We start from the raw sequence: 14,991 nt of genomic DNA, 5'->3' as shown, positions 1-14,991 counted from the left end.
GAAAGTTTACATGACAACAATAATATAATACTTTTAAATTTGTATGCAAATATTCACATATATAAAGCAGATATTGATATAACTGTAAAGAGAAACAAATTCAAATGTAAAGATAAACCTAATTTATCCTATCTAAATAGATGCTATCTTTAAAATGCAGAATAGAGTTGACTGGCTCATGATGTTACTGATCAAAAAAAACAAGAAATGGCATAAGTAACACATATCAAAAATGTAAAGGAAGATATGTCTGCAGATTCTTGATGAAGTAAAAAATTATTAACTTTATTTAGTCAATTTGAAAACTTAGGTGAAATGGACAATAACTCTTACTAAATAAAAATAACATCCAGAGTTGTTACATTATCTAAAATGTCCAGTTTTCATAAAAAATGACCAGATATGCAAATATCAGGTAAGGATAATCCATAATCCCAGGAGAAAAGCAATCAAGAGAAACTTACTCTGGTTAAGAGTAGACATTATATTTAGCAGATAGGCTACAAAGCAGCTATTATAAACATATTCAAAGAATTAATGAGACGTATGTTTAAATAATTAAGGTAAAATATCCTGACAGTCAATAGGTAGGGTGTCTCAACAAAGAGATAAAAACAAGTAAACAAGAAGGCAGACAAACAGGCCAAGGAATCAAAGAGGAATTCTGAAGTACAATAATGAAAATGAAAAATTCACAATAATGTAAATGACAAAAAACACATGGACTCAACATCAGGTTTAAGATGACAAAAGGCAGAATTATTAAACTAAAAGATAACTCAATAGAAACGATTCAACCTGAAAAATGGATGAAAAAGATTAAACACAACGAGCAGTTTCAGAAACCTGCAGGTCCATGTCACATATTCCAATATACAGTACATGTAATGGGATTTCTACAAGGAGAGGTGAGGGGCAAAATTATTTTTTCAAAAAAACAGTGGCAAAAACTTTACAAGTTTAATGAAAACTGTGAATATACAAATCTAGGAGGCTCAAAGAACTGCAAGTAGGAAAGACATAAGAACGCATGCTTGGAAACACCATAGTTAATATTCTGTAAGCCAGAAATGAAGAGAACATCTTGAAAGTGAAAAGCAATGTATTACATACAATGAATATAATACGAGTATTATTTTCATTGAATATTAGTACTATTTTCATTGGATGCAAATTAATTAATTGATTGTTTAACATAATATAATATGATCAATAATGTGATTACTTATGAACTCCTACAAACAATGGAGGCCAGGAATCAGTGAAACAACATATTCGAAATGCTGAGAGAAAAAAATCAACCAATAATTCTATATCCAGTAAAACTATCTTTAAAAGCTGACTGTGAAATAAAGATGTCCCCAAACATTTTATTGCAGCATGATGAAAAATTAAAACTCAGGTGCAAACTTTATTGGTAGTATGCTATAGCTCTGAAGGTCACTCGGGGAATCAAACACGTCTTACCTCGCTAGGGCTGAGGGGTTTAATTGTGGATGTTTTGTAGTCAGTTTTGGAAGATCAGCACATATATGCAGTTTAACATGTTTGAGGCCAGAGGACATGTAAAATTTCACATGTCAGAGTCATGAAACTCAGAAGAGACACTGTGAATTTAAATGAAACCAGCAGTTAGGCTTGGGTTTTAAGTGATTAATACAGGGGTTCTGGGCATGGGGAATTTTGCAGGGGCTTTTACTTGACATCACTAAAATCATAGAGTAAGTCAAGCGGTTTTTCCAAAATACATACAAGAGACCTGTCTCCCCTTTGAAGTTAGCTGAAATTAGTGATTTATTTTTTAATTGCCTGGGACATGTCTTCATATGATTTACAACTAATTAACTGCTTTTGATTTTTTGTTGTTACTGTTTGTTCGGGGTTTAAAATACAAGGAGCTTCCCTTTTAAATATCCTGTTGGCATTTCTCTTTAGGCAAGGGAGGTATCCCTGAGGGCTACATATAGTCCTGCACCTGAATGAAATAACATAATAGTGTTAATGACAATGATGTCCATGAAAGGAAACACTAGTCCTTATGCCTCAGGTACTATGCTAAGGCTTTTACATACATCAACTATTTTAATTCTATGATTATTACGTCATTTTGTGGTGGATCCCAGTTTTACATGTGAAGTCAGGACATCTTAGACTTACTTCTAATTTGCATTGAGGCGTAGGTTTTATTTCATCAGACATTGCGTGACACTTTCCCTAATTGCCTCTTCCAGTTTGTCTCCCCGGTGCCGCCTCTGGGAAACGGACATCGCTGCTAGCTCTGCCGGTCCCCTCACGAAAATGGAATTTTTAATGCTCTGTGTTCCTTTGAGTAACTGGCTGTCACTTCAAAGCCTGGAATGTAGCCTGTGACCTAAATTCATATTTTAGCTAAAAAATTAGGCCAGGAAAATGAGACTAGGATTTTTTTTTAGCTGTTGTGCTGGGACTCAGTTTCCTGTGCAAACCACCGGAATTTCCCAGGCACAGAAATAGGATTCCAATGTTTGTTATATCCACTCATCATATGCCTCCCCTCTATTCTGTGACATGTAGAGAATCACCAACAGATATTTGATGATCTTATCTACACGTACCATTGTCTCCTGCAATGGTGTTTAGAGTCTATGTATAGGTATTATTTAAATTACTGGTGCTAGACAGGATTTCAGATTTTAGTACTAATTATTAGTCTAGGAAATGAACTTGAAATATTAATACAATATTGGTTAAATAAAATGATACTTGAAGATGAATAAGTAGAGCTCAGAAACCTTGAAAAAAGACACAGCAAGGAACAAGTTTTTATTTTTTTTTCGTTTTTATTTATTTATTTTTAGAAGGGAAGGGAAGGAGAGAGAGAGAGAGAGAAATATCAATGTATGGTTGCCTCTCGTGTGTCCCCTACTGGGAACTGGCCTGCAACCCAGGCATGTGCCCTGACTAGGATTTGAACCAGTGACCCTCTGCTTCATAGTCCGGTGCTCAATCCACTGAGCCACATCAGTGAGGGCAGGAACAAGTTTTTAAATAAGCACAATTACAAAATTTCCTACTTTTGCTTTAAGGCATTAAAAGAAAAAGGCCCCTGGGTGCCAGCAGCCAAACTACCTTCATCTCCAATGGAGGTAGTTTGGGTGGTGATGCCGGCCAGGGTGTTACAGGAAGCAGGAACAATAATAGCTTCTGACACAAAAATTAAAATGTGTAATAGGGACGATCAAGATCTTTGCCAAGCTTTCCAAAATGCTCTGAGTTTACCATGACTCGGGATTTCTTTGTGCTGTTGCATTCTTTTCCACTTTCCATTCACATACCCCAGAAGCAGTCCCAACAGATCAAAAAGTCATCTCTAGAGCTACTGCCACTATTGCTTATCCTCAGTCTACCATTACTAAACATACTGCTGATGCAGGCAAGAAGGTGACAGCTTTTGACATTCCTTAGATGACTTACTGATTGTGGCCTTTGGTGTTTGATACTGGACTTAAACCAGAAATGTGGGGTTTCACGAAAGGTTTTCCTTCAGTTATGACAGCACTCTAACCACATTTAGTAAGATTTTGGAAGTGGATGATCATGTTGTTGGCATATACTTGAGGATTATAATAGGGGTACAAGAAGCAAGAGAAAGTGTGTTTTATAAAATATGGCTCTTGGACTTTAAAAATATGCTTTCTCAGTATCCAAACTTGTTTGACTTATTTAAAATAGTAAAATGCTTTGCCTGTTAGCCTGAACCGTGATTGCTTGCTCTTTGTTTTCCTTTTGGCATTGAAGTTTGCTTGTGTGGAATAGCAAGGTTAGCACTTTGGTAGAGTCAGGTACTAATCTAAGTATTTTACTTCTTTTAACTGGTCAATCCTCACAACAACCCCATGACATATTATATAAATACTCATTGTCCCCACTGACAAACTGAGGATCTCAGAGGTTAAGTGGCTTCTCCCGGGTCCCACAGCAAGTAAGGGGATGTTTGGAGCCCAAGGAGTCTAGTGCTAAAGTCAACACCCATAGCCAAAATAGTCTTCTGTCTTCCAGAAAATAATTAAAAGTTAAAAATTTATCATTCATATATATATAGAACATGTTATATTTTTTTAAAAATTGAGGAAAATGAGTTTTTAAAAGTTTTCACTAAGCTAATTATCTAATGCTTTACAGAAATCAATTGTGCAACAAATTTATAGTTTATATTTAATTTGGTGTAGAATTATTATTAGATTTATTAATATCTATGTGGTTTATGTTGATTAAAAATGTTAATATAACTGTAGGACATATAAAAAGCCATAAATGATGAAAATGGAATCCTTTTAACTTAATTGGAATCTATTAAAATGAAATAAGCAATCTCATTTGTAGAATAAACAAAGTATGATCAAATAGAAGAGTAAAATAGAAATAGTTTTGTGGCTTATAAAACAATAATCATTGCTTTCATTTTTTTATGGAATTTGACTTTCATTATGAAATTTAAAATGAGACTTTGATCCATATTATGAAGACATACTACACTTGATCTTAGCCAAAAGGCCGAGAAGCAATTTTTATGAAGACAATTTTATTTTGAGAATATGGATCTAAGTTTCATAATTCTGTTCATTTTACCTTATTTTTGACAAATGAATTTATACTTTTAGTAGGAGGGCACAGGTTTAGGGGTACTCTTTCAAATTTCTATTTTAATAATTAAAGAAAATTTTACATTTCTCTACTTATACCTTTGCTTAGTGTGAACACCTATGCTGTATTTTCTTTACTTTTTAAAACTAAATATATTAGTTAATAAAATTATACAGGTTTTGTGTATACAATTCTATAATATATAATCTGTACATTGTTTTGGATGTTTTCTATATAAAATATGTTTCTGCTCATCACTGAAAATTTTTTTCAGGATAGTCCAACGCCAGGAAGATATGAGATGTTCAAAAATCACATGAGATGTCCCATGTTCAACATTGCTACATGCCACCTTGTAGTATTGTGGCCAAATTGTGAAACATGCCTTCTTTCTTAGCACAACTACTTGGTGCCTGGACAAAATAACTGATGGACCAGATAAGTAAGATTGTATTCTGAAAACAGTGGGAAAAATCCAAAGTTTATGTATTAAAACAGATAATTGTAAACACACATTCACATTTACCATGCCTCTTTTCATTGTGTAGGACAAAAGCAAAAACAAAAACAAAACTCTGCTTATTATTTAGTGAAAGATTTTAGATTTTTTTCACTGTAGAAAGGTTTGGTGTTTTATGTTTCTTAATTTTACCATAGAAAAATTTAGCAATTTTTTTTTAGCTAATAAAGTTATCTTCTATTAAGGAAAATCCCCCCAATTCTCAATATGCTAGAGTTGTTAAAGGTACGTAACTATGGTTTGGAACATCAGTCTTGTAAAAGGTACCCATTGTGACAGTCTTCATAATTTTTTTAACTTCTCTTCAGTATCAAGAAAGCAGCTATATAAAAAACAAACATATATTTGAGGGGTTAAATATGCAAGAATAATTTTGATTTTTAAAATTGCCATAATTCAGTTATTAATAATAGCATTCATGGATTCAAATAAATGCAATAACTTTCCCTAGCAGTGAAGATACAGCAGTATGTTATTTGACACAGGAAATCTAAATAGTGAATAGGAACATTAGCTTCCCACAGTAATTTACAAATGCATTGCTACCGAACAACCAAAAATGTTATAATGAAACTTTATGAGAATATGAAGAGAAATAATATAACAGATTAGAGAAACTGTTTCAAGAGTTTTTAATGAAAAACCAGAGAAGGAGAATACAACTTGTCAAAGAAATAAGAATACTTGGAGAACCTGAGATCTTTAGAGGCTTTCTTGGTTTTTCTTTGTCTTTTAAGAGCCAAGTATCGGGAGAACGTAAGATGTCAGAGGCGTAAGTGGGAGCTACACTAACCTCCTCATAGGGCCAAACTGGAATTACAACTAAATCATAGAGGAGTCATCCCGAATAACAACTGAATACTAGCTGGAGAGAAGGCATAGAGAAAGAAGCTACTTTACCACAACAAGACTGGTGGGGAGTACAATGTGACAGGGATGGCTGGGCTCCCACATGAGGCAGATAAAGTCCCGGAGGGATATTTCAGTGGCTGGGGAGCTTCCCCTGAGAAGAGTGAGGTATAACCCCCTATCTGGGCTCTCTAGCCTATAGCACCAGAACTGGGAAAGGAACCCAAATAACATGAGGCTGTGAAAAGGAGCAGGATTTCTGTACACCAAGGAAAGCTGGCTGGAGATGCACAGAGCCTCTTAAAGGGTTATACACAAAATACTGTTTGCAGTCACTTACCCTGGGCTCTGGAAGAGGGAGGGCAGAGTGGACTAGAGATGTGTGAGGAGATTCTGGGGTTAGTGGCTCTGGGGAGAGAACTGAAGGAACAGCTGCCGGGATCCCTGTGCTGAGTCATTCCCAGTACTGCTAGAGCCATCTTTCACAGGCAGAGCACTCCTCTCCAAATGGCATCAGCCTGAGGGGAAGAAATTTCCCTGCTCACAGGAATTACTTTGCCCCATCTTGTGATGCATAAGCTCTGCTGCTGAGGAGCACAGCTGGAAGACTTTCAATCTTTAAACCTAACAGAAAACATCCAGGCAGAGGTGAGTCTCTGGCTGCTCTGAGACTGTAGCACACCCTCCCCCAGGTCTGATGCTGGTTAAAGCTGGCCTTGATGTGCAGCCTGGATCTTTCTGCACACACCCAGGCCCAGCAGAGGATGCTACATGTTGTTGATTGCTGACAGATTGAAACAGGTTGCCCAGGGCCAGTCACAGACAGGATTTGACTTAGGTCTGCATGAGAGTCTTGCAAATCTACCCAGTACATAGAAATAAACACAAAAAGGCAGCCAAAATAGGAATACAGGATAAGAGGCCCCAAATTAGAGAACCAGCAAATTCTCCAGAAGAACTAGATGAAATGGAGGCAAGCAATTTATCAGATTTAGAGTAATGATGTGTTGCAACCCTTCAAGGCCAGGCAGGTGCATAGTATTTGTGTTACCGAACAAGAGGAGGTCCGAGGGAGGGGCAATACAATATTTGGCCCACCTAGGGATGCCCAAAACTGCTCTACAACAGGGGCTCCTCCCAAAAAAACCAAAATACTAAAATCTACTGGGCCCTTCTGTCCGCCGCCAATTGGAAAGACATCTCTTAATGCCAGAGATTTGTGAAAAGGAAACAAAATGTTTATTTAATGCTATTCAGGCCTAACGCCACTACTAAAATATCAAAGTCCTTTATGTATACACCTACACTCACACAGCGCTCCCTTCTCCCACTGTCCCGTAAATCAGGGTACCGTAAATCAGGAAAAGAGCACACGTTTGTATTGCAGGCCGCTGGCACCGTCAGCTGTGTCACTGTGCAGGATCTCGAGTTAATCCAAAATACTGTGGTACCCTCTCATGGTCCACTGGCAAGAGTTCTTTGTACCCAGTTCCAGTCAAAGTCTCTCTTGCTTTTTCAGGCCCCGCAGCCAAAGGGGGCACCCCAAAGCCGCGTGGGCCTCTTCTACCAAAGCTGCAGGAGTCCACACTCCACCAAAAGCATGTGGCTGTCTTCTTCACCTGGATGCAGGGATCTCTATTCTGGCAAAGCTGCGTGGTTCTTCCCTTTCACCTGGGAAAGAGGGGGTCCGCACCCTGCCAAAACCACGTGGCTCCCTCTTTCACCTCACCAAGAGGGGGTCCTCACTCTGCTGAAACCGCGTGGCTCTCTCTCTCTGGCCAAGTGGGGACCCTTCATGTCTCGGAGCCAGTCTTTTCCAAGCTCTCACCCAGGCCATCTCACTCAGGAGCACAGCTCCTAGTTCCCATCTTGAGTCCCCCTAGTTCCATCCTCAGACCCTGCTAGTTCCTTCTCTCTGGCTCCAAACTTGGCCACAGCTATTTAACATATCTATGAAACCAGTTAAAGATTATAGATATGTTAAATAACCATTCCAGAGGTTAGCTGCAAAACTGTTGCTATGCAAAATAGCTCTCAATGGCCTGGATCCATTCATCCCTTCCCCCTGGGGGGGGGGGCGGTGAGGACATCTTATATGTCTCTCCAATATTTCTATACACTTTGAATTCTGGACACCATTCCAAATCTGTTTTTGGGGGCCCCCCTGTCTGCACCCTGTATCATTTGCACAGACAGAAACATATTCACGGAGCCATGGGGATGTCTGGCCTGCCTTTATTCATGAGTGGATGAGCCACTCATGCTGCAAACTGCATGCCTATTTGCATGTCTCATGTCTTGGCCCCTGCTCCCCAGTGTGGCACCCATCATGGCGATACAGGGTGCAGCTAGGGGGCGCCCCCAAAAAAGATTTGGAATGGTGTCCAGAATTCAAAGTGTATAGGAACATTGGAGAGACATATAAGATGTCCTCACCCCCCCCCCCCAGGGGGAAGAAATGAATGGAGCAGGGCCATTGAGAGCTGTTTTGCATAGCAATAGTATTGCGACTAACCTCTGGAATGAGTATTTAACATATCTATAACCTTTAACTGGTTTCATAGATATGTTAAATAGCTGTGGCTAAGTTTGGAGCCAGGGAGAAGGGAGTGGACTGGGACTCAAGATGGTAAGGGCGGGGGGCTGTGCTCCTGAGTGAGAAGCACCGGTGTAAGAGCTTGGAAAAAGATGGGCTCCAGGACATGAGGGGATAACTACCCAGGTGAAAGGGAAAACCACGCAGCTTTGCCAGAATGGAGATCCCTGCAGCCAGGTGAAGAAGAAAGCCACATGGTTTTGGTGGAGTGCAAACCCCTGCAGCTTTGGTAGAAGAGGCCCACAGGCTTTGGGGTGCCCCATTTTGGCTGCGTGGCCTGGAAAGCAGGAGAGACTTTGAATGGAACTGGGTACAAAGAACTCTTGCCAGTGGACCATGAGAGGGTACCACAGTACTTTGGATTAACTCGAGATCCTGCACAGTGACACAGCTGACGGTGCCAGCAGCCTGCAACACAGATGTGTGCTCTTTTCCTGATTTACAGTACCCAGAGTTGGGACAGTGGGAGAAGGGAGCGCTGCGTGGGTGTAGGTGTACAACCTAAAGGACTTTGATATTTTAGTGGAGGCATTAGGCCTGAATAGCATTAAATAAACATTTTGGTTTTTTTTCCCACAAATCTCTGGCATTGAGAGATGTCTTTCCAATTGGCGGCAGACAGAAGAGCCCAGTAGATATTAGTATTTTGTTTTTGGGAGGGGCCCCTGTTGTATAGCAGTTTTGGGCATCCCTAGGTGGGCCGAATATTGTATGGCCCCTTCCTCGAACCTCTTGCTCGGTAACAGTGGCACCTGTCCCCTTATGTGCCTTCCATCATCAACCCCAGCAGGGGGTCCCTATTTGTTTAAGTACTAGAGGGGAACAAAGCCAGAAAACTGCCAGAAATTATGTAACATAACATAATTCTGTGCATGTGAGCCCACTTCATGTTATGGGAACAGTTTATCAGACCCAGTTTCAAGGCTATGAGAACACTACTTATCAGGCCCTTCCAAGGCCATGGGAACACTGCTTCCCTTAGTTACCCAGACACCTGGGTGAGGAAGCCAGACTGCATCCACTTACCATACAACTGATTATAAGGGTACTCAACAGCATGAAAAAAAAACCCACAGAAACCATAAAAAAGGACTATTCTGAAATAAGGAATGCAGTATCTGAAATAAAGGATACACTGAGAGGAATAAATAGTAGGTTAAATGAAACAGAAGAATGAATCAATGATTTGGAATACAAAGTAAAATAAAATACTCAAGCAGAGCAGCAAAAAAAAGCATTTTAAAAAATGAGGTGAACTTCAGAAACCTTTGGAACAATATGAAGCATAACAACATCAGCATAGTGGGATTACCTGAAGGAGAAGAGAGTGAACAAGGGATTGAGAGCCTATCTGAAGAAGTAGTAGTGACTGAGAACCTCCTTGGTTCCCTAGTCTGGTGAAGGGAAAAGTCACACACATCCAGTAAGATCAGAGAGTCCCAAATAAGTTGGACCTAAAGTGGCCTACACCAAGAAACATCATAATCAAAATGGCAAGATTTAAAGACAAGGAGAGAATCCTAAAACAGGAGAGCGGGTAGTTATATACAAAGGAGCACCAATTACACTATCATCTGATTTCTCAACAGAAACATTTCAGGCCACACGGGAGTAGTATGAAATATTCAAAGTAATGAAAACCAAGGACCTACAACAAAGGCTACTTTACCCAGCAAGGCTATCATTAAAAATCGATGGTGAAATAAGGAGCTTCCCAGAACAGAAAAAGCTAAATAAATTTGTTAACAACAAACCAATACAATAACAAATGTTAAAAGGTTTGCTTTAAGAAGAAGAAGAAAAAGAGAAACAAAAGGGAGAAAAACAATCTAATAATAAAATGGCACTAAATGCATATAAATCAATAATCACCTTAAATGTAAATGGCTTTAAATGCTGTAACCAAAAGACATAGGGTAGCCGAAAGGATAAAAAATTATATATATAGCCGAATGGGCTTCCAAGAGACCCACCTTAAATGGAAAGATACACAGAGATGAAAAGTAAAGGGATAAAACAAGAGTACTCTGTACAAATGAAAAGAAAAAGCTGGGGTAAGAATACTTATATCCAATAAAATAGACAGAGAAGGACGATACATAACAATAAAGGGAATAGTACAAAAAGAGGATATAACCATAATAAACCTTTATGCACCTAACATGAGTGCATCTAAATGTGTAAAGCAAGACTTGGTGGACATAATGGGAGAGATCAACAGAAATACAGTTATAGTTGAGGATTTTAACACCCAATTGACTTCAAAGGATAAACTTCCAAACAGAAAACCAACAAGGAGACATTGGTCTTAGACAACATGCTAGATCAAATGGATTTAATTAATATCTCCAGAGCATTTCATCCTAAATGGCAAAATACACATACTATTCAGTTGCACATGGAACATTTTCTAGGATAGACCATATTCTCAGAGACAAGTCTCAGTAAATTTAAGAAGGTTGAAATCATATCAAGCATCTTGTCTGACCAGAATGCTATAAAAATAGAACTCAATCACAAGAAGAACACTGAAAGAATACATGAAGGCAAGGAAGCTAAATAACATGCTATTAAACAATGAATGGGTCGACAATGAGGTCAAGGAAGAAATCAAAAGATATCTTGAGACTAATGAAAATGAGAACACAACATTCCAAAATGTGTGGAGCACAGGGAAAGCAATCTTAACAGGGAAATTCATAGCTTTACAGACCTATCCCAAAGAACAACACAAGCTCAAGTAATCCAACTTTATTTTGAACTTGAAGAAGAACAACAAACAAAGCCAAAAGTGAGTAGAAAGAAAGAAATAATAAAGATCAGAACAGAAATAAACAAAATAGAGTCCAAAAAAATATAAAGGATCAATGAATCCAAGACCTGGCTCTTTAAAAAGATAAACAAGATTGACGAACCTTTAACCACACTCTTCAAGAAAAAAAGAGAGGACTCAAAAAAATAAAGTCAGAAATGAAAGCAGAGAAATAATAACTGACACCAAAGAAATAAAAGGATTGCAAGAAAATATTTTGAACAGCTGTATGCTAAAAAACTGGACAACCAGAAAGAAATAGAACAATTTCTAGAAATGTACAATCTTCCAAAACTAAATCAGGAAGAATCACATAATCTGCATAGAGAGATCACACCTAGTGAATAAGAAGCAGTAATCGAAAAACTCCCAACAACTAAAGCCCTGCACCAGATGGCTTCATAGGTGAATTTTACCAAACATACAAGAACTAGTACCTCTTCTAAACTATTTCAAAAATTCAAGAGGAAAGATGACTCCAAGCTCATTTTATGAGGCCAGCATTATCCTAATTCTAAAACCAGATAAAGATGCAAAAAAAACCCCATTATAGGACAATTTCCCTGATAAATATTGTTGCTAAAAACATTAGCAAACCAAATACAGTAAATGCATCAAAAAGATCATACACCACGATCAAGTGGGAGTTATTCTGAGAATGCAAGTTTGGTACAACATTCACAAATCAATAATGTGATTCACCACATAAACAAAATAAGAAATAAAAACCACATGATCGTATCAATAAATGCAGAAAAAGTATTTGATAAAATCTAGTACACATTTATGATCAAAATTCTCAGCAAAGTAGGAATAGAGGGAACATACCTAAATATAATAAAGACCATGTATGAAAACCAACTGCCAGCATATCCAATGGGCAAGAACTGCAAACCTTTTTATAAGATCAGGAATAAGACAGAGATATCTAATTTCACCTCTTATTCAAGATAGTATTGGAAGTCTTAGTCACAGCAATTAGACAAGAAGAAGAAATAATAGACATCCAAATTAGAAAGAAAAAAGTAAAACTGTTTTTATCTGCAGATGACATGATACTGAATATAGAGATCCCAAAGATTCCACTAAGAAACTACTAGAATTAGGACTTCCGCCAAGATGGAGGCATAGGTGGAAGGAAGCACTGTGCCTTCTCACATGACCAAGTTTAAAAGCAGCAAAGTTTTAGCAACAAAAATGCAGCCAAACCACAAAAAATTGAACTAACGGAAGTCTGACAACAATGAACCCTTCAGCCAAATCAGTAAGAGGGGCAGAGCCAGCAGTAGAGTGGGGTCGGGCAGGAAAGATCCACCGGGCTGACCCCGGCGTGCAACCCAGGTGTGCCAGCAGCCGTGGGTGGATCCCAGGTGTGGAGAAGCCGGCAGACCCACTGAGGGCTCAAGGCGGTGGACTCACTGAGGGCTGACCACAGTCACACATTTGCGCGCAGATAAACCAGTGAAGGAGTGAGCGGTGAGACAGATCTTGCGGGCCCCAGGGGCAGGAAGCAGCAGAGGGGGCAGCTATTTCCCCGCTCTGACCCCACCCCCACATATAGCATCACAAACCAGCAACCTGGGTGGCCCCTGCCCTGGTGAACACCTAAGGCACCTCTCCTCATATGTAACAGGCACAAACAGATCAAAACATGGCTCAAGAACAACTCAGAGCCCCAGAGCCGATAAATCTAAGTGATGAAAAAATGGCCAAACTTTCAGATGCACAGTTCAAAACCCTGGGGATCAGGATGCTCACAGAACTGGTTGATTTTACTCACAGATTAGAGGAACATATGAAGGCTAAACTAATTGAAATGAATGGTAATGCACAGGAAACCAATAGTAATGGAAAGAAAACCGGGACTCAAATCAAAGGAGTGAACCAGAAAGAGGGAAAAAATGACCAAACAGAAAAGGATGAGGAAACAAGAATTCAAAAAAATGAGAAGAGGCTTAGGAACCTTCAGGACATCTTTAAGGGTTCCAACATCCAAATTATAGGGGTACCAGAAGGGGAAGAGGAATAGCCACCAGTGGAAAACTAATTTGAACAAATAATACAGGAGAATTTCCCCAATCTGGCAAAGGAAATAGACTTCCAGGAAATCCAGGAAGCTCAGAGAGTCCCAAAGAACTTGGACCCAGGAAAGAACACACCAAGGCACATCATAATTACATTAGCGAAGATTAAAATGAAAGAGAGAATTCTAGAAGCAGCAAGAGGTAAGGGGACAGTCACCTACAAAGGAGTTCCCATCAGACTGTCAGTCGATTTCTCAAAAGAGACCTTACAGGCAAGAAGGGGCTGCAAAGAAGTATTCCAAGTCATGAAATCCAAAGACCTACATCCAAGATTGATCTATTTAGCAAAGTTTTCATTTAGAATGAAAGGACAGATAAAGTGCTTCTCAGATAAGATCAAGTTCAAGGAGTTCATCATCACCAAGCCCTTATTATATGAAATGTTGAAGGGACTTACCTAAGAAAAAGAAGATAAAAAAAGATGAACAGTGAAAGGACAGAAAACTCACAGTTATTAAGTACCACACCTAAAACAAAAGCAAACTAAGAGGACAGCTAGATCAGGAGCAGAACCATAGAAATGAAGATCACATGGAGGGTTAGCAGCAGGGGAGTTGGAGGAGGAGAAGGGGGGAGAAGGTACAGAGAATAAGTAGCGTAGACGATAGGTAGAAAATAGGGGGGAGGGCAATAATAGTATGGGAAATGTAGAATCAAAAGAACTTGAGACACATGGTCATACACTGAAGGGGGGGAATGGTGGGGGAGGGGTGTTCAGGGTGGAGGGGAATGAAGAGGGGGAAATAGAACAACTGTAATGGCATAATCAATAAAATATATTAAAAAAAAGAAACTACTAGGACTGATGAATGAATTCAGTAAAGTAGCAGGGTACAAAATTATGCTCAGTAATCAGTTGTATTTTTATATACCAATAATGAACTAACAGAAAGGGAAGTTAAGAAATCAATCCCACTTATAATTACTTCAAAAATAATAAAATACCTAGGAATAAACATAACCAAATATGTAAAAGAGCTGTACTCAGAACATTATAAGACACTGAAAAATAGATTGAAGAAGGTATAAATAAGTGGAAGTACATACCATTTTCATGGGTAGGACAAGTTAACATCATTAAAATGTCCATACTACCTAAAGCAATCTTTAGATTCAATGCAATTCTTATCAAGATTTCAATGGCATTTTCACAAAACCAGAACAAATATTTCAAAAATTTAGGTGGAACCACAAAAGACCCCACATATCCAACAGTGATCCTGAGACAAAAGAACAAAGTTAGAAGAATCACACTACCAAGTATGAAACTATACTGTAAGTCCATGGTAATCAAAACAGCATGGCACTGGCATAAAAACAGACACGTAGATCAATGGAATAGAATAGAGAAGCCAGAAATAAACTCACACCTTTATAGTCAATTAATATTTGACTTGAGGAAGAAAGCACATACAATAGGCTAAAGGTAATTTATTCAATAAATGGTACCGGAAAAATTGAACAGATACATGCAGAAAAACTAGAATAACCACCTTTCTGCATTACA

The 14,991-nt window shown here is 38.6% G+C and overlaps 1 pseudogene; it reads right to left on the bottom strand.

Moving 5' to 3' along the window:
• Positions 1 to 4,447: 4,447 nt before the first annotated feature.
• LOC119046532 (uncharacterized) lies at positions 4,448 to 4,545 on the bottom strand (annotated as a pseudogene).
• Between the last annotated feature and the right edge of the window lie 10,446 nt (positions 4,546 to 14,991).

Source organism: Artibeus jamaicensis, unplaced genomic scaffold, assembly GCF_021234435.1.
Source record: "Artibeus jamaicensis isolate MK-2021 breed Jamaican fruit bat unplaced genomic scaffold, CSHL_Jam_final contig_452, whole genome shotgun sequence".
NCBI lineage: Eukaryota > Metazoa > Chordata > Mammalia > Chiroptera > Phyllostomidae > Artibeus > Artibeus jamaicensis.
The sequence above is the reverse complement of the archived record's forward strand: the minus strand, read 5'-3'. Positions and strand labels throughout refer to the sequence as shown.